The following is a 23,379-nucleotide window of genomic DNA, read 5'->3' on the forward strand; positions in this document are numbered from 1 at the left end:
ATCAGCTGAATGGGAAAGGAAGCCATTTTGCTTAATTTCTCCTCTTGCACCTCTCAAAAACTGCTCTGGAGAGTCCCCAACCCTTGTGAAGCAAATTTGGCAGGACAAGGGCTGCAGTGGAGGGGGGGCAGAGTGATCACCAGAAATTTCCCCCCAATATTCTGGCTGAGGCAGCTGCTTTGCTTTGCCTCATGGTAGGGCTGACCCTGAATGGGAGTTATGCTGTGTAAACCTGCTTAGGATCAAGCAGGAAACTGTCATTTAGAAGTTTGTGGCCCAGGGTTTTTAGGGCTGTGCTATTGTCTACATTTTAACATTCTTTCCTGCCCAATGTTGTTCAAGAATCAAACTTGGTTCAGTTTTGTTACCTTTTCATATTCATTTTTGCTAGAAAAAAATATTTTGGCATTCCTAGGAAATGCATAATATTGTCCAGAGGATCTGAGAGTTAGGACATCCTGTGGTGTCCTGGAAATATGTTTCTGTGGCTTAAAATTCCTGTCACTTCTACTGATGGCAAAGGGGTATCTTTCCACAAGGGTTTTTTAATGAAGAACTGCCCATCATCTATATAGAACATGAAAGAAACTGTTTAAATTCTATGCAAGAATAGCTGTGTATTTGACACAGTATAAACTATTTAAGAATTTCAGAGTTTTCTGTGTTCACATACTTGATGAGAGTTTTGATTGTTTTCCTTGTGTTTAATGCCCTAACATGTAAAATTAAATGCTTTTAATAAAGGCTATTAACTTTACAACCGTCAGTCTTTGCAATCTCTTATCTTTATTACAGTCTGAGACTATCCTTTCCCCAAAGGACTGGTAATACATGGTAAGAAAAAACATTCTCCCAGGCATTTTAGCATGTGTTTTAAATTGTTTTTATATTGTTTTAAATTTTAAAATTGTGTTTTAAATTGTTTTTAAAATATGTGTTTTAAATTGTGTATTTATTTTAAAGTTTTTGATTGCTGTAAACCACCCAGAGAGCTTCGGCTATGGGGGGGGTATACAAGTGCAATAAATAAATAAATAAATATGTGAAATCGGACATAATTTTAACCATTTTTGTACATTCCTTCTGACAAACTATGCTTTTTATGCTTAATTTACAACTGCACATTTTAGCTACGTATAAACTAGGCATAACATCTGCTCATATATATTTAATATGTACTCCCAGCCTAAAAATAATCATTAAAATGGAGTTAAGATTGGGCATATAAATAATTCAAGGATTAAGAAAATCATGGTTACAATCTTATCCAAAATGATTAGAATATTCAGCCTTAAGGGCAAATGTTTAAAAAATGCTGTCATGTTATGATGGGGAACCTTATTCAGTTCAAGGGCCACATTCCTTCATGGGCAGCCTTCTGAGGCCTGCATGCCAGAGGTGAGCAGGGCCAGAGGCAAAAGTGGGGGGAGCAACAGATGTGATTCTTTATACAACAGGCTACATTCTTTCCACGCAAATGTCACGAGGTTTCTACATGTACACACATCTCTCTCTCTTCCAAACAAGCAAGATGAGTGATCACAGTCCAATGACACATTCTAACCACACAAAAACACTTGAGAAGGCATGGAGCAGAGCCAGCGAGGGATATGGCCTGGGGTGAGTCTCAAGAGCCAGATAGAGAAGTCTGGAGGGGCTACAATTTGGCCCCCAGGCCTAAGGCATATCCATATGGCAACATCAGGTGTGGTCAGATGGACAACCGACCAGCTGAATTGGACATAGATGAAACAATTATTCAGAAAATGTGTCCTCACATTTCATTGGGTTTTGTTCAAAAGGACATTCTTGTACTCCTCTTCGGAAGCCAGCTGTGCGGACTGCAAAACTTGCATTGGAGTTCTGTCAGTCATGAGAAATAGCAGGGCAAATATGGATTGAACCACCCTTCAGAACAGACTATGGGCAATGAAAACACTGAAACAGTTATTTCTTTCATCCTCTATCATTTACTTTTAGTCATTTATTTATTTATATTCATTAGTTACCTTTAAATATAGTCTTCTAAAATAGAGACCTACAATTATTAAATATTAAAACAAGATTAAAACACAATACAATTAATATAATCATATTCCACATTAAAATTGAGAACCAACACAGAAAATAAAAACGTGTGTGTGTGACATCACCAGAACATGACAGCAGACTAATCTTAAATTCTCCCTCCACTCAAGATTAAAAGCATTAAAATATTGCACTTTGGGCAAGATTTAATCTCAAGATTTACAATGTCAGATAGGTCATGAGCCAAGGATCCCTAGGGGCAAAAGAAAGGGATCTGGAATCTTATTTTGAGGTCCAGGAAACCCATTTTAACATTTACCCTGATGACAACGACAATGACAGGCCAATGGTGGGACCTAAGGTGCCCAAGCTAGGCAAGGACACAATAGTTGCTATGACAGAAATACTTGCTCACTTTAGGGAAAAAAAACTTTCTGAAGAGTGGACCAAAGCTATAACACCTCTACGGGAAGACATTGTGGGGATATCTACTACACTGGCTGAATCTAGGTTTGAAAACCGAAGGTGCCATTACGATACTGCCAAAGTCATGCCATGTTTTCTGCTGGGGATTTGGACGGCTGGAGTCATAATCAGAGCTTGGAAAAGTTACTTTTTTGAACTACAGCTCCCATCAGCCCCAGCCAGCATGGCCACTGGATTGGGCTGATGGGAGTTGTAGTTCAAAAAAGTAACTTTTCCAAACTCTGGTCATAATCAGGATGTATGTGTGAGAAGGATCCATGAAGTGCTATAAACATGCAATTTACTATAAATTTTTGTGGCTTGGTTGAATAGCCTTTTCTCAGGGCTCATCCATACTTCTGTTTAATCTGTAATGTAAGCCCTTTGTCCATATGATGTTCTCCTCCAGTCACTGCCTTACCACACTTTCCTCTCCCTTAATCTGGATTTTCTCATATACTCTGAAAAGGAGAGAAAGCAATTACAACCCTTTACTAAGGAGGGTGCCTCGTTGCTTTGACCAGAGCTTGGAAAAGTTACTTTTTTGAACTACAACTCCCATCAGCCCCAGCCACCATGATCACAGGATTGGGCTGATGGGAGCTATAGTTCAAAAAAGTAACTTTTCCAAGCTCTGGCTTTGACCCACTGTTTCGCATGTCAATGGTTCTAACACCACCTCCTTCCCTGCCTCCTGCTTCTGTTGGGTTCCCATTAGCTCCCCTCATCTCACTCCTCCCCTTCTCCCTCTGTTACCTGAGCCAAAACACAATGAGATGGGAAGAAAGCAGTATCTCAGGGGCTGGCTTCTCATCCCCCCATTGTGAGGGAAATGTGAGGACACATTTTCTGAACAATTGTTTCATCTATGTCCAGTTATCCCATTTTTGCCAATGCAAGCAATGGTCAGCTCTGTGTTAAGAAGGGGAGGAGGGAGAGGGAGTTTGTAAACAAGCCAAACACACTTTGTGGACTCACAGGAGGAGGGGGCAGAGGCAGGCAAGCAGCAAAAAAGCCAAGTGAACAAAAAAAAGCATGCCTACAAGAATGGATGGGGGAGAAAATTAATCTGATATGAAGGATCAAGTGAGGACTGACAAGGGAAAATATAGAATAAGGAAAAGGTGGGTTTTTAGCAATTTTACACAAGGGTATGGATGAAGCCCCAGATTGAATTTAACAATCCAAGATACTGAAAGAGTATATAGGGTGCTATACTCTAAGCTGCCATGACTTCCCACAAAGACTTCTGGGAACTGTGATTTCCCCCTCACAGACCTACAACTTCCCAGCTCATTTAATAAACTACAGTTCTCATGATTCTTTGGGAGAACTCATGTGCTTTAAATAAGCATTGGACGTGCTTTAAATGGAGCCCTATTGCCAAAGCTCACATTTTTTATTAATGATTCTGTGGCTAATTTGAACATTTTTTCCTGGAATATGTGAATGGCTATCAAATGTAAGAAGGTCTGGAGGTCCAAAAACCAAACTAATATGAAAGCATACCAGACGATATTCAGGAGGGAGCCCATGGTATACTGGTCCAGGCATGTAAATCTAGGAGTGTGGTCATCTGGATCACAGGTCACATTTTAGGGTGTTATCTATGGAGTTATCCAAGGAGTTCTACATTTCTGATAATGGTATAGCAAAAGGAAATTCTATCACTCTTGGATCATTGTATAGCCCTGACTCAGAGCAATTCTCTTCTTTGACAACTACACTACAATTGCAAGATGCTTTTCAGAAAGGTGCGCTCTTTCGGAGGGGTAGTTAAATGTGCTGCATGATTGTAAAGTGGATTGGAGGGACACCCCCACAATCATAGATCTCATGGGGCAGATATAGGAACTTAGGAATGTAGGAAGCTGCCTGATACCAAGTTGGATCATCGCTCCATCTAGCTCAGTATTGTCTACACTGACAATCAGAGGATCTCCAGGATTTCAGGCCAGAGTCTTTCTCAGATGTGCATGGAGATGCCAGGAACTGAACCTTCACAGCTCAGCAGTAGAGCAGATGTTCTACCACTGAGCTATGGCCCCTTCCCCAAGACTGTGTTCTCCCAGCATAGACTAACAGATATTTGGAGATGGATTAATCCGTCTCCAGAAGACGATACCTTTTTCTTTTTCCTTTGGCCAGATTTAGCACTTGACTGACTGTATTTTGGTTGCTGGGCAGCAAACATCAAGAGCTCTCTGTCTCTGGTCCTTTGACTATTTCAGACCATGCTCCAGCATGCATCTATTTATAGGAAAATGGGAGCTTCTATTTGCTGTTAAATCTTGTACTTTTGCAAGACTGTGCAACTGTAGAAAAGATAACACTAGATATCAAACAATGTTTTGAGTGACACAGTGAAACATACTATGGCACTACCATAGAGAAAGTAAGAATAATGTTTGACATATATTGTTAAAATGATGTTAAAAGATGTTAAATGATGTTAAAAGATAGATTCTTTTAAAAAAGATCTTTTCCCTGGCACCAAAAGACCAGGTCCCTCCCACGGCAGTGCTCCAAGAGTACCCTCACACTATGAGCCCAGTCCTTTAGGGGGAGTGTAATCATCTTCCAAACAGGTTGAGATACCACTTATCTGAGCAGAGGAACAACCTACTAACAGTGCCTCTGTCTACAGTCAGCCTTTCGGTGCAGGGAGACTCTGTATTTCTTTTCAAGAAGTTGAGTTTGCCAGCAATACTCTAGATCTCACAGCTTTAGTAGCTTCTGTTATAACAACTGACGAAAAGCTTCCTTTGAAATGAATGCCTGACTATGGTGTAATTCATTTGATACTAATTAGCGGCAGGCACCAATTGTGGCCTCGCCTGTCTTGCTTTCTGTCTCTGAAACTCATCCCCTGCCTCGCCAGTCTGCTCCTGAAGCTTCAGCATAACTGAAGAAACTGGCTAGTCATCAAAAGACAGGCTGAGCATGGGCATTTGAGGTTTTGGCACTCTGCAGCAAACCATAATGATCTCCTAAACTCCTAACTGAATCCGCCTTTCATAGATCCAGCATTTACAGCCCTCTTCAGTCAGTTTGACTCACTAGGTCATGGAAACCTTATGCTAGAATGGGCCTGTTCTGTTTGGCAAATATTGACTTTTCAACGGCTGTTTCGTTCTTAGTCCTCCCAACTAGTACAGCTGTGAGTTATTTAGCAGCTTGCTCATGAAAGGAATTGTGCTACAGCTGATTATGTCAATGAAGGTCTGGAAAGAAAGAAAAAAGGAGGCTGATTGGCAAGAATGCAAAATGGAAGTATCCTGATCTGAGCACACTTGTATATTTATCAGTTTCCCTAAATCTGGAATGGTGCACTGCTTGGTGAAAGTTAAGTCCAGTTGCTTTTAGCTCTAAGAGATCATTTGGCAGTTGGCAATTGGCAGGAAGCAATCACTTATCTCTAGTTACTGACTCTACTCCAGTGGAGCAAACAGGCATAGCCTTTCTTTAAAAAAAATAATCACACACACCTGCCTACAAGCTGATTCATGAGGCAGGGGGGAAGAACTCACTCCAACCCTCCCTCAGTGAGATTTTGACTATTAAAGAAGGGCTACCCTAGCTGTTGGATTGGGCTGATGGATCATAAGCACGTAATGTGTTTCTGAGTGTGAGATCAACTAGCATCTGTGATTGTGTATCCCAAATCTTCAACTGCATATCACAATAATCATCAAGTTATTGTATGCCACTTTTCCAAAACATGCTCAAAATGACTCATAAAACAGTAAATATATCTATATTTATTTACAGGGTTGAACTCCCCCTGTCCTTCTCCCAATAAAGATATATTATACTTATATCTTTATTGGGAGAAGGACAGGGGGAGTGTGACCCTGTTACTCTTACTTGATCTCTCAGAGGCTTTTGATACCACTGACCATGGTATCATTCTGGGCCAACTTGGTGAGACGGGTATTGGAGGCACTGTTTTACAGTGGTTCCAATCCTATCTCCAAGGTCATTTTCAGAGAATAGCATTGGGTGATTGACTTTTGGTCCCCTAGCAATTGTGCTGTGGGGTGCTGCAGGGTACCATCTTGTCCCCCATGCTGTTTAACATCTATATGAAGCCCTTGGGAACGGTCATCAGAAGATTTGGGGCAAGGTGTCAGCAGTATGCTGACAATATCTAGTTCTATTTTTCTGTAACATCTGAATCGGGAGAGGCCGTGCAAGCCCTGGACCACTGCCTGGACTTAGTGGTGGGCTGGATGAGGGCCAATAAACTGAGTCTGAATCCGAGCAAGACGGAGGCGCTGTGGGTTGGTGGTGCCCGCATTCAGATAATTGGTCAGTTGCCTGCTTTGGATGGGGTTCTACTCCTTCTGAAAGAGCAGGTCTGTAGTCTGAGGGTGCTCCTGGATCCATCTTTGTCACTAGAGGCCCAGGTGACCTCAGTGGCTAGGAGTGCCTTTTATCAGCTTTGGCTGGTAAGACAGCTGTGGCCGTTTCTGGACCGGGATAGCCTGACCACTGTTATCCATGCACTGGTAACCTCCAGGCTGGATTACTGTAATGTGCTCTATGTGGGGCTGCCCTTGAGGTTGGTCTGGAAGCTGCAGCTGGTGCAAAATGTGGCAGCGAGACTGCTCATTGGGGCAGGGTATCGCCAACATGTCACCCCCGCTATTGAAAGAATTGCACTGGCTGCCCATTTGCTACCAGGCCAAGTTCAAGATTCTAGTTTTGGTGTACAAGGCCCTATACAGCTTGGGATCAGGATACCTGACAGACCGTCTTACCCCTTATATACCCAGTCGATCACTGTGCCCTGAAGGTGAGAGCCTCCTGCAGATACCATCTTATCAGGAGGTCCGTTCTGCACAACATAGGAAACGGACCTTTAGTGTGATGGCACCTACCCTGTGGAATTCCCTCCCCTTAAATATTAGACAGGCACCATCTTTGTTATCTTTTTGGCACCTATTAAAGTTTTGAAAGCTTTTTTTAAAAATGTTTTTAAAGTTGTTTTGTTTTAATGTATTTTACAGTCTGTTTTTATGATGTTTTAATGTATTTTTAGTGCTTTTGTTACTGCCCTGGGCTTCTGCTGGGAGGAAGGGCGGGACATAAATCAAATAAATAAATAAATACATATATCTGTATCTGTATCTATACCTATATAGAACAAAATTGTTTTATTTATTTATCTATCTATTTATTTATTTATCTATTACATTTATATTCCGTCCCATAGCCAAAGCTCTCTGGGCGGTTTACAGCAATTAAAAACATTAAAAATAAATATACAAATTTAAAAACACATTTTTTTAAAAGCAATTTAAAAACACATGCTAAAGCCTGGGAGAAGAGGAAAGTCTTGACCTGGCGCCGAAAAGATAACAGTGTTGGTGCCAGGCACACCTCGTCAAGGAGATCATTCCATAATTTGGGGGCCACCACTGAGAAGGCCCTCTCCTTTGTTGCCATCCTTGTTGTGAATATATCAAATACATTTCAGAGAGTTGGATCCAGACTTAGTTATACTGGTTGCCAGTTCATTTTCAAGCCCAGTTTAAGGTGCTCACATTAGTGTTTAAAGCCTTAAATTACTTACATCCCAAATATCTGAAAGGCCATCTCCTTCCCTACAGACCCTCTCGGGTGTTGAGATCAGCAGAGGGGACCCTTTTGGTAGTTCTGCCACCCTTGGAAGCTCGGGGGGTGGCCCAGGAGAGGGCATTCTCTGTGGCAGCCCCTATGCTGTGGAATTCCCTCTCCACCAAGGTGCACCTGGCAACTTCATTGTACAACTTTCAGTGAATGCTGAAGATGCACCTCCTTACCGCGGTCTTCAACAGCTGAGATGTATGTTTTTGGGACACCACTTATTTTCTGTGATGTTGTATAGGTTGTTTTTAACTGTTTTAATTATGTGTTTTAAATTTGTTGTAACTTGCCCTGGGATCTCTGGGTGAAGCATGGATAATAACAACAACAACAACAACAACAATAATAACAACAATAACAACAACTATAATAAAATAATAATAAAATGATGATGATGATGATTACTACTACTACTACTACTACTACTACTACTACTACTACTACTATTATTATTATTATTATTATTATTATTATTATAGGATGGGTCTAATCTAAGATGACTACATTTAGATCCAACCCAATATATAATCTTTTAATTTTTAATTTTATTTATTTTTAAAATGTATATATTTAAGACTACATTACCAAACTAACAAAAGCAGTGAAATTAATGTTTCCCTAAATGTGTGAAAAACATTCCTTTCATAAGTAAGGACAACTGTCCTTCATTTATGTGTTTATATAGCTACTCAGAAGTATGTTACATAGAGTTAAATGGGGCTTACCCTTCCCTGAGGGTAGGGATAGACAAATCTGTCAATTTCAGTTATCTTCATTCCTCATTTTTCCAATATCTGGTGAGTTGTTTTTTTTAAAAGCCATATGAAAATCCACCAGCATTTTAATGCACATTTCTCCTAAAATGACATTTTTGTATGCATGAATAGTTTTGCAAGCAATTCCCTAATATAATGCATTTTTGTATGTTATTTTCACTAATGTATGCATTTATATGCACACTTTCTTCTAATATATGCAACATTCTTAGGATGGAGAAAAGTGTGAAATTAAAAGCATACTTATGTTTCGATTCATGTATTGTTTCGAAAAGTGTGAATTAGGTAGTTTCACATGAAAATGCAAACAAAATATAATTTCTCCACCATCCTTACCTGAGGATAAGGCCCATTTAGCTCAACAGGACTTACTTCTGAGTAGATAAGAACCAGATTGCACAGCAAATTTGGATTTTTTAAAAAATAGTTGCCTTTATTTATGAGAGGAATGCTTTTCATACATTTAGGATAGACTGTACAGGACTGCAGTCTTAACTAACAAAGCTTTAACTAACTAATCCAAATCACCAAGACATCAGTAGTAGAAAATGCATCAATATGAGAAAGTTACAATTGAAATCAATAAAATGCAATGTCTATGAAAGCAGCAGCACTACAATAAGGCAACAAAGAATGGAGGTGCACTGATCTCAATCAATATGAGAGCAGCAGAAAACATGCTGGGGGGAAGGGGGGGCTTTGGTGATCCTTGGGGGGAAAGGGGGCAGGTTTTGGTGACCTGGGGGGGAGTTTTGGTGATGACAGGCAGGGTTGGAGAGCAAAGCAAGCAGGGGCGGCAGCATAACAAAAGCATAACAATCAACAAATGACTCAGTTTGATTACAGGAACATTATAATATTTAAAGTCTTAATAAAACAACCTATCCATCATTTAAAACACATCAATTAATGACAAACATAATAAGCATTCCAGTACAAAAATACAAGAAAACAATCTGCCATTCCAGCTCAGAAGTTACAAACTCTGCTAGTTGCTGTTGTTGTTGCAACTTATTCAAACATCTTATTGCATTGATTGGATTTCATGGGATTCTAGTAAAACAGGTGAACTTGTATCTTGCTTAGGGTATGCTCTGTGCCTAGGGTTGCCAATGTGGCATCCTCCATACTATTACTCCAATCATTCCTGATCATTGGCCATACTGACTCGGGCTAATGAGAGTTATAGTTCAACAAAATCTGGAAGGCACCACATGGGCCTTCCTTGCTAGTCCCTGCCTTGATCTATGTTGTGTTCCTCTTTTATGGGTAGCATTGGAACAAAAATGCTAAAATGTTATTGTAGTTCTTGAACAACTGAGACTCCATGTATGCATCAAAAATGCATATTATGTATTCGCATGTATAAGTTTTTGATAGAATAAATCTGGAGTGCAATTTAGTGGTATATTATGTGTTAGGTAAAGACACCACCTTGCTGAAGTTATGCAAGTCTGTGTCTAGTAAGTGCCTGGATTGGACAGTGCTTGGGAACCACATGCATGCTGTCCTGGACTCCATGATGGACAACAGGGATGGGCGACAATTTAGATTGTGACAGAGCACAGCCATCATAGCCTTATTCTCCATGCATTTTGTCTAATCTTTTTTTAAAGCCATCCAAGGTGGTGACCATCACTGCCTCTTATGGGAGCGAATTCGATAGTTTAACTATGCGCTGCTTGAGGAAATACTTTCTTTTGTCTGTCTGAATCTTCTAACATTCAGCTTCATTTGGGTTGCCCTTTTCTGAACCTTTTCTAATTCTACAATATTCTTTTTGTGGTGAGGCAACCGGAACTGTACACAGTATTCCAAATACAGCCAGACCATAGATTTATACAATGGCATTATATCAGCAGTTTTATTTTCAATACCTTTCCTAATACCCCAATAACGAAATATGACAGCTGCAAAGCCCTATTCATTGTAAGCACCAGCGGAAGACACACCTTTGCACAGGTATCTGCTGGACATTAATGTGGAGCTGATTATTTTACCATTATAGCATTACAGATGTTCTCCTAGTGGTTTCAATGGATTGATAGGTGTTTTTAGCTTTAATGCATTGTTTTATTTTAGGTTTTGTACTTTGCTCTGCGATTGTCTATGGCAATGATGAGTGGGTAACAAATATTTTAAATAAAGGGCAGAGCAATCCAAACCCATGATCCACCATGCTGGAGGGGATTGGGATGGGGCAGAGGAGTTTCTCTGCCCAGCCCTGCTCAGCGCTGCCAGTGGAGGAAGACCACCAGTAAGGAGTACCTTAACATGCCCACCCAAATCGCAGGTGGGCAGAAGCTAACCCTATCTCTGCTAGCAGTAGCCTGCATAAACCCTCAAAATGTGACATTTCAAGGTGGAGAGGGGGGAGGGGTGGACCAGCATAGGATCTTCTGGATCCTGAGCTGGCCCTGCTGCCATTAGACAAGGGCCTGGTGCAGCAAAGGGGCATTTTCCCCTGCTCTCCACCTTCTTCCTTTACCAGCAGGAGCAGTAGGGCTGTGGATGCGGCTTTGGGCGCACCACTCCATCAAGCTCCACCACTGTCAGCCAGGGGTTAGCATGACAACCCAAATAAAATGCTGGCTTAACACCCAGTCAATAAGCATCAAGCAAAAAGGATTTGAATTGTTTGCAATAAATGTGTAGGAGTTTGTGGACCTTCAGAAGAAGACACATCCAAGTGACTGATTTGGTTCTCTACAAGTCCTTGCTATTTTATGTCCAATGTAATTGGGACACTGTCAAAGAAGGGCTCAATGCAGAGGATACAATGGATTCAGGTGGGAGCATGTGTGGTTGTCAAACTGTTAGGTACCTGAGTTAGACAGGCATGCTGACAACAAACACTTTTGTGTGGTTTTTTTATGAGTCTTGCATTTTATTCACCTTCTAGCTTGTTCTGTTCCACCCACATCCTCCCTCCCTCTCTATAGCCAGCCACACCTTTAATCAATTTCTGCTTGAGTTCCTCTCATCTCATCTCTTGATGGAACCTTACCCTCACAGCAGGCACCAATAAATAAGATGGACAAATAGTCTGATGATGTTTCAGAAGACAGAAGTGAGAACACAGTCTGGGAGTTGTAACAGACAGTGGTACAGGATTGGATCTCGAGTGTCACCTGATCCCCAGGGCCAGGAGGAATCTGGGCTGTGGCAATGTCTTCCTCCTAAAAGTAACCAGATCACTGTGTGCTTGAAGCTGAAATATGACAATTAGCATATTTTTAGAGCTGCTTCTTCTGCATGCTAAACTATTAAGCAACAGAAAGCAAAAGGGACATTACAGACATAGATTTGGAGTTAGTAATTTTTGTGGTTTACAAGGGGGACACAGCAGGGGTGATTTTATTCAGGCAGTTTTTGTTCCCTAAATGTTCTTTCATCAAAAGAGCTTTATTACATCATGTCATGTTTTGTACTGGTGTTTGTAATATCACACTGACTTATCTGAAACTGCTTTGAAAATGAGCACTGCCTCCTTTGGAGTCAAATTCAGACCTCATTAAAATTCATCCACAATCAGTCAAAAGCTCTGAACATTTTACTGGTGCTGAGAAGTGGAGGAGCCCTTTATTATATTTTATTATTTTTCCTGATAACATTATTCTTTCAAAGGGTGCCCACATTCAGAGACACCTTGGGTTTTGGTTGATAACAGTTTGTGCTTCCTGTCAGGAAAGCTGGTCCTTCATTAAGATATTTTGAGTCACAAACTAGTCAACAGTCTCTCAGATCAACACCATTTCAGTACATAATTGTACTTCAGTCTGAAGGGGGTAAATCTAGACATTTCAATTTCAAGATCCTCACAGCATCAGATGCTATAGACAGAGATTTCGAGCAGCATATGTATGCATGGAACTGAGACTGCCCATGGAAGTGTAACTGTGATCAGGTGTTTATGGAGGAAGGAGCAGAGTGTATGTTCTCATGTAGGACAAGTTTCCAGGCCCAGCTCCGACACATACTAACATTCCAATTTTAAGGAACTTGTGCTTATGGGGGTTTCCCCATGAGACACTAAAAAGAGTCTTTGTTCCTCTGCCATGCATCATGTATGCTATGTGACAGGGTCCTGAACCATTTGGGGCCCATCAGGAAAGTTCAAAATCTGAGAAACTCTCATGTGCACCACGACAAAGTGGCTGTCATGGGGGCATGGCTAATCACAAAGGACAAGTAATTTGCCTGAGTACAACCAAATGGCAAATCTGACTCCAAAAAACACAACAAAATACTATTTCACACTCTCACACTTTAAAATACATACTCACCCAGTAGCGGTTGGTGAGATAGGGTGGGAGGGATGTAGTTTGGTGCCAGTTCCGATCTCATTTTGCCAAACTGGCTGGCAGTTACAGTTCACGTTCACTCTTTTTCTGCTATCTTCTGCTTTTACCATTTTCACTTTTTTTGCTCCTGAAAAATAACATTATTGTTAACATTCTTTCTACCAAAGTTTTCCTTCTTTCTACCAGTGGTCTGTTTACTTTTGCATTCAAATGTAAATGAAGCAGGTAACTGCCCATCAAGTAGGTCTCTTGCCTCGGGTTAACTATCTGTCCAAGGACAGTCAACTAAATCCCCTTGCCCTCTACAATTAAATGAGGCTTGTGCAGTTGAATTTATTTTCAGCTATGTGATGAATTTTGCAAGGTGAAAACTGAACCACTGCTGAGTTCAGCTTCTTGCCCATCTATTTGGCCCATTCTGTAATGTAATTTATATTGCATTTTCTGTCACAGCAGGCCTACAATGCTATAATATCTACAATGATAGCGGGTTATTTGCTCTCCTGAGGATGGTTTCCATTTCAAACCTCCTTGTTTTTAGAGTTGAGGCTACACAGGAAGATCCCAATTCTATGCATGTTTATTCTTCATTTTATTTTAAAACTTTATACCCCACCTAATTTTCAAGGAAACTGAAAGCACCTTACAATCCATAACACAAACGCAATAATAAATTTAATTCCATTAAAATCACAAGGACTGACATCAAAACCAAGTGTCTCTCCCCCCCCCCCTACACACGATGCACAAAAATTCAAAATCCATTGAAATAGATTCTGGACAAGGGTTTAATGTGCAAACAATGGCAACAAGGCTGCTTCCAAACTGTGTCCAGACTGTTGCAATTTTGCAGATAGGAATAAATTGCATACCAAATCCAATCGCCCCAACAAAATTTTGCAGCAAGGAAAGTGAAGGGGAAATCTTAACTGATTGTTTTTTTGGGGGGGATGGACTGGTATTTTGATGCGAACAGCATCCTGTGAACACTTGAAAAAAAATTACATGTATGTGAGGAGCACTGATCCCACAACAAACACCTATCTGGAATAGGAATAATGAATGTTAATCACTGCCATCATCACTTCATTGACACAGAAGTTAAAGGGAATACACATTTCAGCATTTTTTATCGAAGTTGTCATTGATAATAATGTTGTTATATTCGACACTTTAAAAAAATCAAGTGTCAGGAAAAGTAGTAGAAGCTCGCAGCAAACAAGATTGGTCCACAAAGACTGTGAATATGTGGACTATAGGGAAGTTCAGTACCAAGTTCAAAATTAACAAAATTCTTCTCTATCCCTACAGGGCAGCACTGCTTATCTGAACCCCCACCACTACCATCACTGTGGTGTAAAGGAAGGGCAGGGGAGAGAGGTGGCAGCAAAGCTGATGCACAAACTCACCAGCAGGAACATCGGATTGGCTCCACTGGTGCATTTGCACCACACCAACCTTGTCATTGCTTTGCCCTTCTCTGTCCCGGTAAACCAAAGTGATGGTAGTGGTTGGAGTTCAGGTGAGGTGGATGTAAGCCAGGCTTTGCACTCACCCATTAAAAGGGTGGAGTGAAGAGAACATGGCTGCAGGCATGGGGTGCTGAGTCCATAGCCATATGGGAATATTACTGGAATGTAACAGAATGTGCAAGAGAAATCTTATATACTGTACATTATATCCGCTGTAGGTTTTATGTTGGCAGTGCTTTGTTGGCGAACCAGAAACCATGTTTGGCAAACACTGCTAACAATAACTATGAGGTGCTGATGCCATGCAGGGAAGTGGTCCTGTGGTGCTCCTGACTGTTTCTCCTGTTTGCAAATAAGCCCATGGGCCCCAAAAGGCTGGCAACCCCTGACCTAGAGCATATACAAAGTTCTGTGCAGACCGACTTTTAGGATGCCACTGCTGGCACTGCCAAGGACTCTCAATGATGTGTTCAACATAACCAGAGTTCTGTCCATGCTTCTGGTCTGCAGGTGACTGCAAATCACACCTTAAGCAGACTTTAAAAAATCATTTTGTGAAAATATAATGCATTCTTTATTCAGGAACTTAAAGCAGAGCAGAACCATTTTTTAAAATGAAATTATGTTTGAGTCAATGTGACTGTTCTATTTCATTTCAAGGTGGAAGTGCAGGAATCTGATTAAAGCATTGCATGGGGAAAAGGCCTGACAGAGAGTCACTTGTCTATGGCACCCTCTGAATTTACAGATAAGCCAGGATTCAAATCCCCACACAGCCATGAACTGCACTGGGTGACCTTGGGCCAGTCACTGCCTCTCAGCCTCATGAAAACCCTATTCATAGGGTTGCCATAAGTCGGAATCGACTTGAAGGCAGTACACACACACACACACACGACCAACACACTAACAACTTTGCCATATTGGCTCTTGTTCTTTTATCACTGTTCTCCCTGATACCTGAATCAATGTTATTTATTTCAAATCCATTCCAAATTCAGGGGTGGAAATCATTTTTATGATTTATACATTTGCACTTCCACCTGTTGGAAAGTCCAGCCAGCTTTCCAGGTTCTTATCTCATCTAATTGTTCTGTTAAATTCACAGAACTTCAATGGGTTCTTCAAATGCCTCTGGGTCTTTCCCCCAAGAATTGTCGTACATTCAGCTCATAAAGCCAGAACTTAGTCATATTGTGGAGCCAAATGGGACATTAATTTCTGTTATGAAGACTCTGATTTGAGAGACAGAGTACTGTCTTTTGAATTCTGTGAATTCTATTTTATCATGGTAATTTTGTGGCAGAATATTCAGCTACCCCTAAAGAATAATGAAAGGAGAGACTGATAGAAAATGAACATTTCAAGCAGAGGGGGAAAAGGGTTTCTTGTCGTTTCTTCCAGTAAGGTTAGCTGTTTATACACTAAAGTTAAATGAACCCAAATTATGCCGACTCATTCTCCGTGGATTCATAAACTAACTAGGAAAGGAGGAAGAATAAATTTTAAACAGATTTATACATGGAATTTGGAGGTTCCAACCTGATTGAGCTTTGCTTATATCAGACTGCTTCTTATATTGAGTGCCAGTGCATGTCTGAGTTGCTTGTACTTTTTGTTGTTGTTGTTATGTGCCTCCAAGTTGACTACGACTTCTGGCGACCCTATGAATCAGTGACCTCCAAGAGTATCTGTCATGAACCACCCTGTTTAATCATAAGGAAAATTATATTGAAAACTACATGCAAAAATGCATACAATATACATATAAAAGAGTCAAGCACCACACTGTACTATCTTTTATTATTAATAACTGTCAGGGTTCCCTGGTCCCTCAGATTCACTTTGTAAAAATGCAGGCTTCCTTGATTTTCCACTGCCACCAATTCACTCAGAATACTTTTATCACCCTCCTAATAGCATGTATTTACTAATAGGCAAAAAACCTTGCGGTTTAAGAACATACCTATAGCCCACAGCTATTCTATCAAACTTTAAAAAGCAGGGAAATTGGGCAGCTATAGTGAATGCACCAGGGGAGCAGGAGACCTGAACCTCCTCTCTGAGATATTGTACTGCCCTACAAAGTTGTCAAAATGCAAACACAATTTGGGTTGGTCTTTCACAGCCCAATCCACTTCCTGTGTAGCTTGGAAGAATTTGGTAACATGTGCCTCTGAGCATATAGCCATGGGGATGTGGTGAATTACCATAAAAGACGAGGGCAAGGCTATCTGCGCCTTGTTCCTTGCTGCCACTCCTCTCATGGATGGGTTCCTCATTGCTCATCTGCTATGCCCACTGGCCTGTGTGTTTGGTTGTTTAACGCCAGATAGGTACACAATAAGACCACTCTCTTCCATGATTTGATTGTGGATGAAGATGCCGATTTCATGTGCATTACAGAGACCTTGGTGGGTGAGCTGAGAGGAGTTGATCTGACCCAGCTTTGCCCACCTGGATACTTGGTGCAACACCAGCACAGGCTGCAGGGACGGGGGGGGAAGAGTTGCTGTGGTCTACAGAACTTCCATCTCTGTCACCAGGAAACCACTCAGTCTTGGAGCTGGCTGTGAGGGCCTGCACCTGGTGTCGGGCCGAGAAGACACTATACTAGGGTTGTTGCTGGTGTAATGTCCACCCTGCTGCCCAGCAGCTTCTCTGACTGAGCTGGTGGAGGCCGTCTTGGCTGTGGTGTTGGAGGAGCCCAGAATGATAGTGCTGGGTGATTTCAATGTCCATGCGGAGGCTGCCTCTAGTTTCTGGCTCGGGACTTCATGGCTTCAATGTCGACCATGGGGCTGTCTCAAGTCGTCACTGGCCCGATACATAGGGCAGGGCACACCCTCTACTTGGTTTTTGCTCCAGATGGAGGAATGGGTGGTCTGGAGATAGGGGAGTGGATGTCACCCCATTGTCATGATCAGATCACTTACTAGTGAAGTTTAGACTTATGGCTCCGATACTTCCCTGCTGGGGTGGTGTACTGATTAAGATGGTCTGCCCCCAGAGCCAAATGGAATCCACAGGATTCCTGAATGCCCTGGGAGAGTTCCCCGTAGATAGAGCAGGTGACCCTGTTGAAGCCCTTGTCATGCTGTGGAACAGCAAGGCGCGTCTGGCTCTTGACACGGTTGCCCCCTAGCGCCCTCTCTGGCATTGTGGAGCCCGGTTTGCACCTTGGTACACCAGTGAGCTAAAGGCAATGAAACAGGCTGGACAATGGCTAGAGCACAAGTGGTGAAAGACGTGCTGTGAAGCTGATCGGGCATGAGTAAAACATCATAACCGTGCCTACTGTGTGGCCCACTTCTCTGCCTCCATCGCATCCTCAAGTAGGTGTGCAGCGGAGCTTTTCTGTATTGTCAGTGGTCTGTTGACATTAACTCCAGGAAATGGAGTTTTAGGCCCTTCAGAGGCCCACTGTGAATTGTTTGCAAGGCACTTGGAGGGCAAAGTTGCTCGCCTCCATAGCAGTCTTGATGCCCCATCCACATCTACTGTAGTCCCCAATGAGGTGTCCAGTGCAACATCTGCTACAACTTCTTGGGAATTGTTTCAGTTGATGTGGCCTGATGACATACACAAGGTGCTTGCATTGATGTGGCCAGCAACGTGTCCTCTCGAGCCTTGTCCTTTTTGGCTTATTAAAGCTTGCCAACGGGGGTTGACCAAGTGGATCCAGGTTGTGGTCAATGCATCATTGCGGGAGGGAGTGGTTCCAGCCACCTTGAAAGAGGCAGTGATCCGACCACTCCTGAAAAAGCCCACCCTGGACCCATTGGTTTGTGACAACTACTGACTGGTCACAAATACCCCCTTTTTAGGGAAGGTGATTGAGAGGGTTGTGGCGCAGCAATTGCAAGTACTTTTGGATGAAACAGATTATCTTGACCCATCCCAGTCTGGGTTCAGGCCTGGTTATGGGACTGAATCAACCTTAGTCATCCTGATGGATGACCTTTATCAGAAGAAGGACATGGGGAGTGTGACCCTTTTATTCTTACTTGATCTGTCAGTGGCTTTTGATACCATTGACCATGGTATCCTTCTGGGCCGACTTGGTGAGCTGGGTATTGGAGGCACTATTTTTCCAAGGTTGCTCTCAGAGAATAGCATTGGGTGACTGTCTTTCAGACCCCTGGCAGTTGTACTGTGGGGTGCTGCAGGGTACCATCTTGTCCCTCATGTTGTTTAACATCTATATGAAGCCCTTGGGAGCAGTCATCAGGAAATTTGGGGTGAGGTGTCAGCAGTATGCTGATGATACCCCAGCTCTATTTCTCCGTAACATCTGGATCAGGAGAGGCAGTGCAAGCCTTTGACCGCAGCGTGGACTCGGTAGTGGGCTGGATGAGGGCCAGTAAACTGAGTCTGAATCCTAGGAAGGTGGAGGCACTATGGGTTGGTGGTTCCCGAGTACAGATAATTGGTCAGTTGCCTGCTTTGGATGGGGTCGTATTCCTTCTGAAAGAGCAGGTCCGTAGTCTGGGGGTGCTCCTGGATCCATCTTTGTCGCTAGAGGCCCAGGTGACCTCCGTAGCTAGGAGTGCCTTCTACCAGCTTCGGCTGTTAAGACAGCTACGGCCTTTTCTGGACCGGGATACTCTGAGCACTGTTGTCTGTGCCCAGGCTGGATTATTGTAACACGCTCTATGTGAGGCTGCCCTTGAGGTTGGTCCGGAAGCTGCAGCTGGTGCAAAATGTGGCCACGAGAGCCAGAGCTTGGAAAAGTTACTTTTTTGAACTACAACTCCCATCAGCCCAATCCAGTGGCCATGCTGGCTGGGGCTGATGGGAGTTGTAGTTCAAAAAAGTAACTTTTCCAAGCTCTGCACGAGACTGCAGATTTTAGCTCAAGTATTTATTCAAATACAGAAAGCGGGATTGGAGGTCGCTGATTCATAGGGTTGCCACAAGTCATAATCGACCTGAAGGCACATATCACACACATTCATTTATTCAAATTGTTGATCTTTGGCTATTGGAACCTTTTTTCCCCTACTATTTATTGTATAGATGACCTTTGGGGGTGTGCTGAAATGGACAAGGCTGAAGACACAGCATGTACGTGAAACCATTTGGAAGCAGTTCCACTGAAAATGATGGACTTTTGTTTGCCTGTTTGTTTAGACACTCTAAGAGAACAACACAAATCTGCTCTTATGCTTCTCCCTAGTGCAGCATGGCTATACAGTAACTTACAGCACATTTGTTTCTGGTTACCTTTCCTTGCACATTAGACATGCATTCTGTGTTTTTATGGTTTGAGTTATTTGAAGGCTGCTGTTCTGTCCTTAAAGTTTTGTGGCTACAGCTTTGTTTCAGTCATGCTCTCTGCCTCCCCACTTAAAGAATTTTTCCAATTTTAAAAAACTGTTTTTACATAAAGACAAATGAGAAGCATCGAAAGCATATGTATATTAGGGATGGGTGAGAGATTCGATTCAGTTCGCATTTAAAGTCAAATTTATCAAATTTGCACTTTCTGAAACAATATGAGAACTGAAACAAAGCCATCCTTTCAAATCTTCACATATTTGGATTTTGCGATACAGTTCTCCAAACAAGCAGTGTGTTTAAAAATGCATATATTAGGTGAAAATATCATACAAAAATGTATTATATTAGGATACATTGGTTGCAAAAATGTGCACATTAGTCAAACTGCATATAAAATGTATTTATTAGGAGAAATTCGCAGTAAAATGCTGAAGAATTTTCATGAGGATTTTTTTTAAAAAATTGCAAATTGCTGCAGAAATGTGGCGAACCAAGTTGAAGATGAGAAAAATGAGAAGCTGAGAGAACTGAAATGGACAGAACATTCCATCCCTAGTGTATATCCATATGTGGACTATTCTAGAGTAGCGGTTCCCAATCTTTCCCTCCGATGGTCCACTTGAAAATTGTTGATGATCTTGGCGGACCACTTAATGATATTTCTGCCTGTTGTAGAAACAGTAATTCACTGGGCTAGATACTGCATGATTTTTAATTGTATTTCTATTGCTTCTTTTATTTCTTGTATTGTATTTCATGGTATTACAATTTGCACAGAAGTCAAATGGTAATACAATAAAATAGAATATAAGAAATAAAAAAGCAAGAAAAATACAATGAACGATCAATATTAATATTTTAATGCAGACATGTTGCAGACGACCTGAATGAAGCTCGTGGTCCACTGGTTGTTCACAGACCACAGTTTGAGAATCCCTGCTCTAGAGAGATGCTGTCAGATAGGTGACTTAGATAGCCACTATTGGTGTAAATCAGGGGTGGGGAGCGCTTTTCAGGCCGCATTCCCTTCTGGGCAACCTCCCAGGGGCCACATGCCAGTGGTGGGGTGGGGCCAGAGGCGAAGGTGTGTGGGCTAATTAATGCAAATTTTATCTTTGTACAGTAGGCTAGTTCACACACATACACACACACACACACACACACACACACACCCTCTATTCTCCATCCAAGCAAGTGGCATTATCAGAGTTGAAGGACACGTTCCAGCCAGGCAAAAAAATTCAAGAAGATTGCAAAGCAGGGTCAGTGAGAGGAGTGACCTGGGGAGAGGGGAAATGGCTGGGAGAGTCCCATATTGAGAGCCCTGGAAGGCTGCATTTAGCCCCTGGGCCTGAACTTCCCCACCCCTGGTGTAAAGAATAACTACGTGCATATGCTCTGATATAACTGAGGATTTCTTGTGGTTAGAAAAATGCAGTGAAATGAATATTTTCAATGAGTCTGAAGTATATGCAGTAGTTTTTTCTTGTTTGCTTGTTTCTTTACTCTGTTGACTGAGCCTGTAGAGCAGGATGTAATGTGCATTCCACACCTGGTTAAACCTGATAATTTCTTGTTTTCATTGAAGCTTTCATTTAAACCAGAATTATCCGGTCATACCTAAACAAAGTTGTGGTTATATGGCCATATATCAGTATTAACTTTCATTCTAGCAAATCAGCAAGGTGTCTTTGTTTTTATTCTAGGATTAACTCAGGTGTTTTTGTCACTTAGGAAACAAGTAAAGTTCACTGATCACAGACACAAACACATATTTCTCTGAAGTGTACTTTTATGTTGGGCTACTGCACTGACCTATGTTAGTGCATTGCCTGTTTGGAGGTCATGATGAGATCTTACAGTGAGCCATATTCTGGAGCGATACTTATCTTCCACTATTCAAATCACAGTCACTTTTCTCTTGCAGTTTTATCTTTTATGACAGGTAGACCACTGGTGTTTAGATATCATCACTCCACACACAACTTGGGAACATGGTAACTGCTATTCACCCTATTTCTTTTTTGTTGTTGTTATATGCCTTCAAGTCAATTACGACTTATGGCGACCCTATGAGTCAGCGATCTCCAATAGCATGTCATGAATCACCCTGTTCAGATCTTGTAACTTCAAGTCTGTGGCTTCCTTTGTGCAATCAATTCATCTGTTGCTTGATCTTTCTCTTTTTCTCCTCCCTTCTGTTTTTCCCAGCATTATTGTCTATTCTAGTGAATCATGTCTTCTCATGATGTGTCCAAAGTATGATAACCTCAGTTTCATCATTTTAGCTGCTAGTGATAGTTCTGGTTTAATTTGTTTTAACACCAAATTATTTGTCTTTTTCACAGTCCATGGTATACTCAAAGCTCTCCTCCAACACCACATTTCAAATGAGTTGATTTTTCTCTTATCTGCTTTTTTCACTGTCCAACTTTCACATCCATATATAGAAATCAGGAATACCATGGTCTGAATGATCCTGACGTTAGTGTTCAGTGATACATCTTTGCATTTGAGGACCTTTTCTAGTTCTCTCATAACTGCCCTCCCCAGTCCTTGCCTTCTTCTGATTTCTTGACTATTGTCTCCATTTTGGTTAATGACTGTGCCAAGGTATTGATAATCCTTGACAAGTTCAATGTCCTCGGTGTCAACTGTAAAGTTACATAAATCTTCTATATTACTTTAGTATTCTTGATGTTCAGCTGTAGTCCTGCTTTTGTGCTTTCCTCTTTAACTTTCATCAGCATTCGTTTCAAATCATTACTGGTTTCTGCTAGTAGTATGGTATTGTCTGCATATACTAAATTATTTAATAGTTTTTGTCAAACTTTGGACAGATTTAATCTCAGTAGCTTGTAGCAACTCTATTGGTATGCCATCTGTTCATGGTGATTTGTTTCTTCCAAGTATTTTAAGAGCAGCTTTCACCTCACATTCTAAAATTTCTGGTTCTTCATCAAACGGTTCCTCCATGAATGAATCTGTCATCCTTGCATCTCTTTTATAGAGTTTATCAAGTATATGTTTTAAAAACCTAAGCTATGCAGAAATGTAAATCAGTTCAGAATCAAAAACAGGATAGGTCTACTTTCTATTTCCTACTTATACAATAGAACTGACTGAAATTTTATTGCTTCTGAGTGATGATTTTCATAGTACGATAAGACCCTGTCGGAGGAAATGAATGCAGTTCTAGAGGAAGTACTTTTTGACACCCCACTGACCATGTATTTTATTCTTTAGCATGCTTGGGAAGGGGTAAAGACTAAACTTTTCACATTTCATTTCCTTTGTTAGTGTTGTGGTTCTCTTAAAAGTTAGCATTCAGAATGCTAAACTGGAGTGATGCCTCATTCAAGATTTGACTAGAAAAGGTTCTACAAAATAAGTGAGAAGCCACTGAATAGCTGGCTTACA

The sequence above is a fragment of the Rhineura floridana genome, chromosome 1 (genome assembly GCF_030035675.1).
Source record: "Rhineura floridana isolate rRhiFlo1 chromosome 1, rRhiFlo1.hap2, whole genome shotgun sequence".
NCBI classification, from domain to species: Eukaryota; Metazoa; Chordata; class Lepidosauria; order Squamata; family Rhineuridae; genus Rhineura; species Rhineura floridana.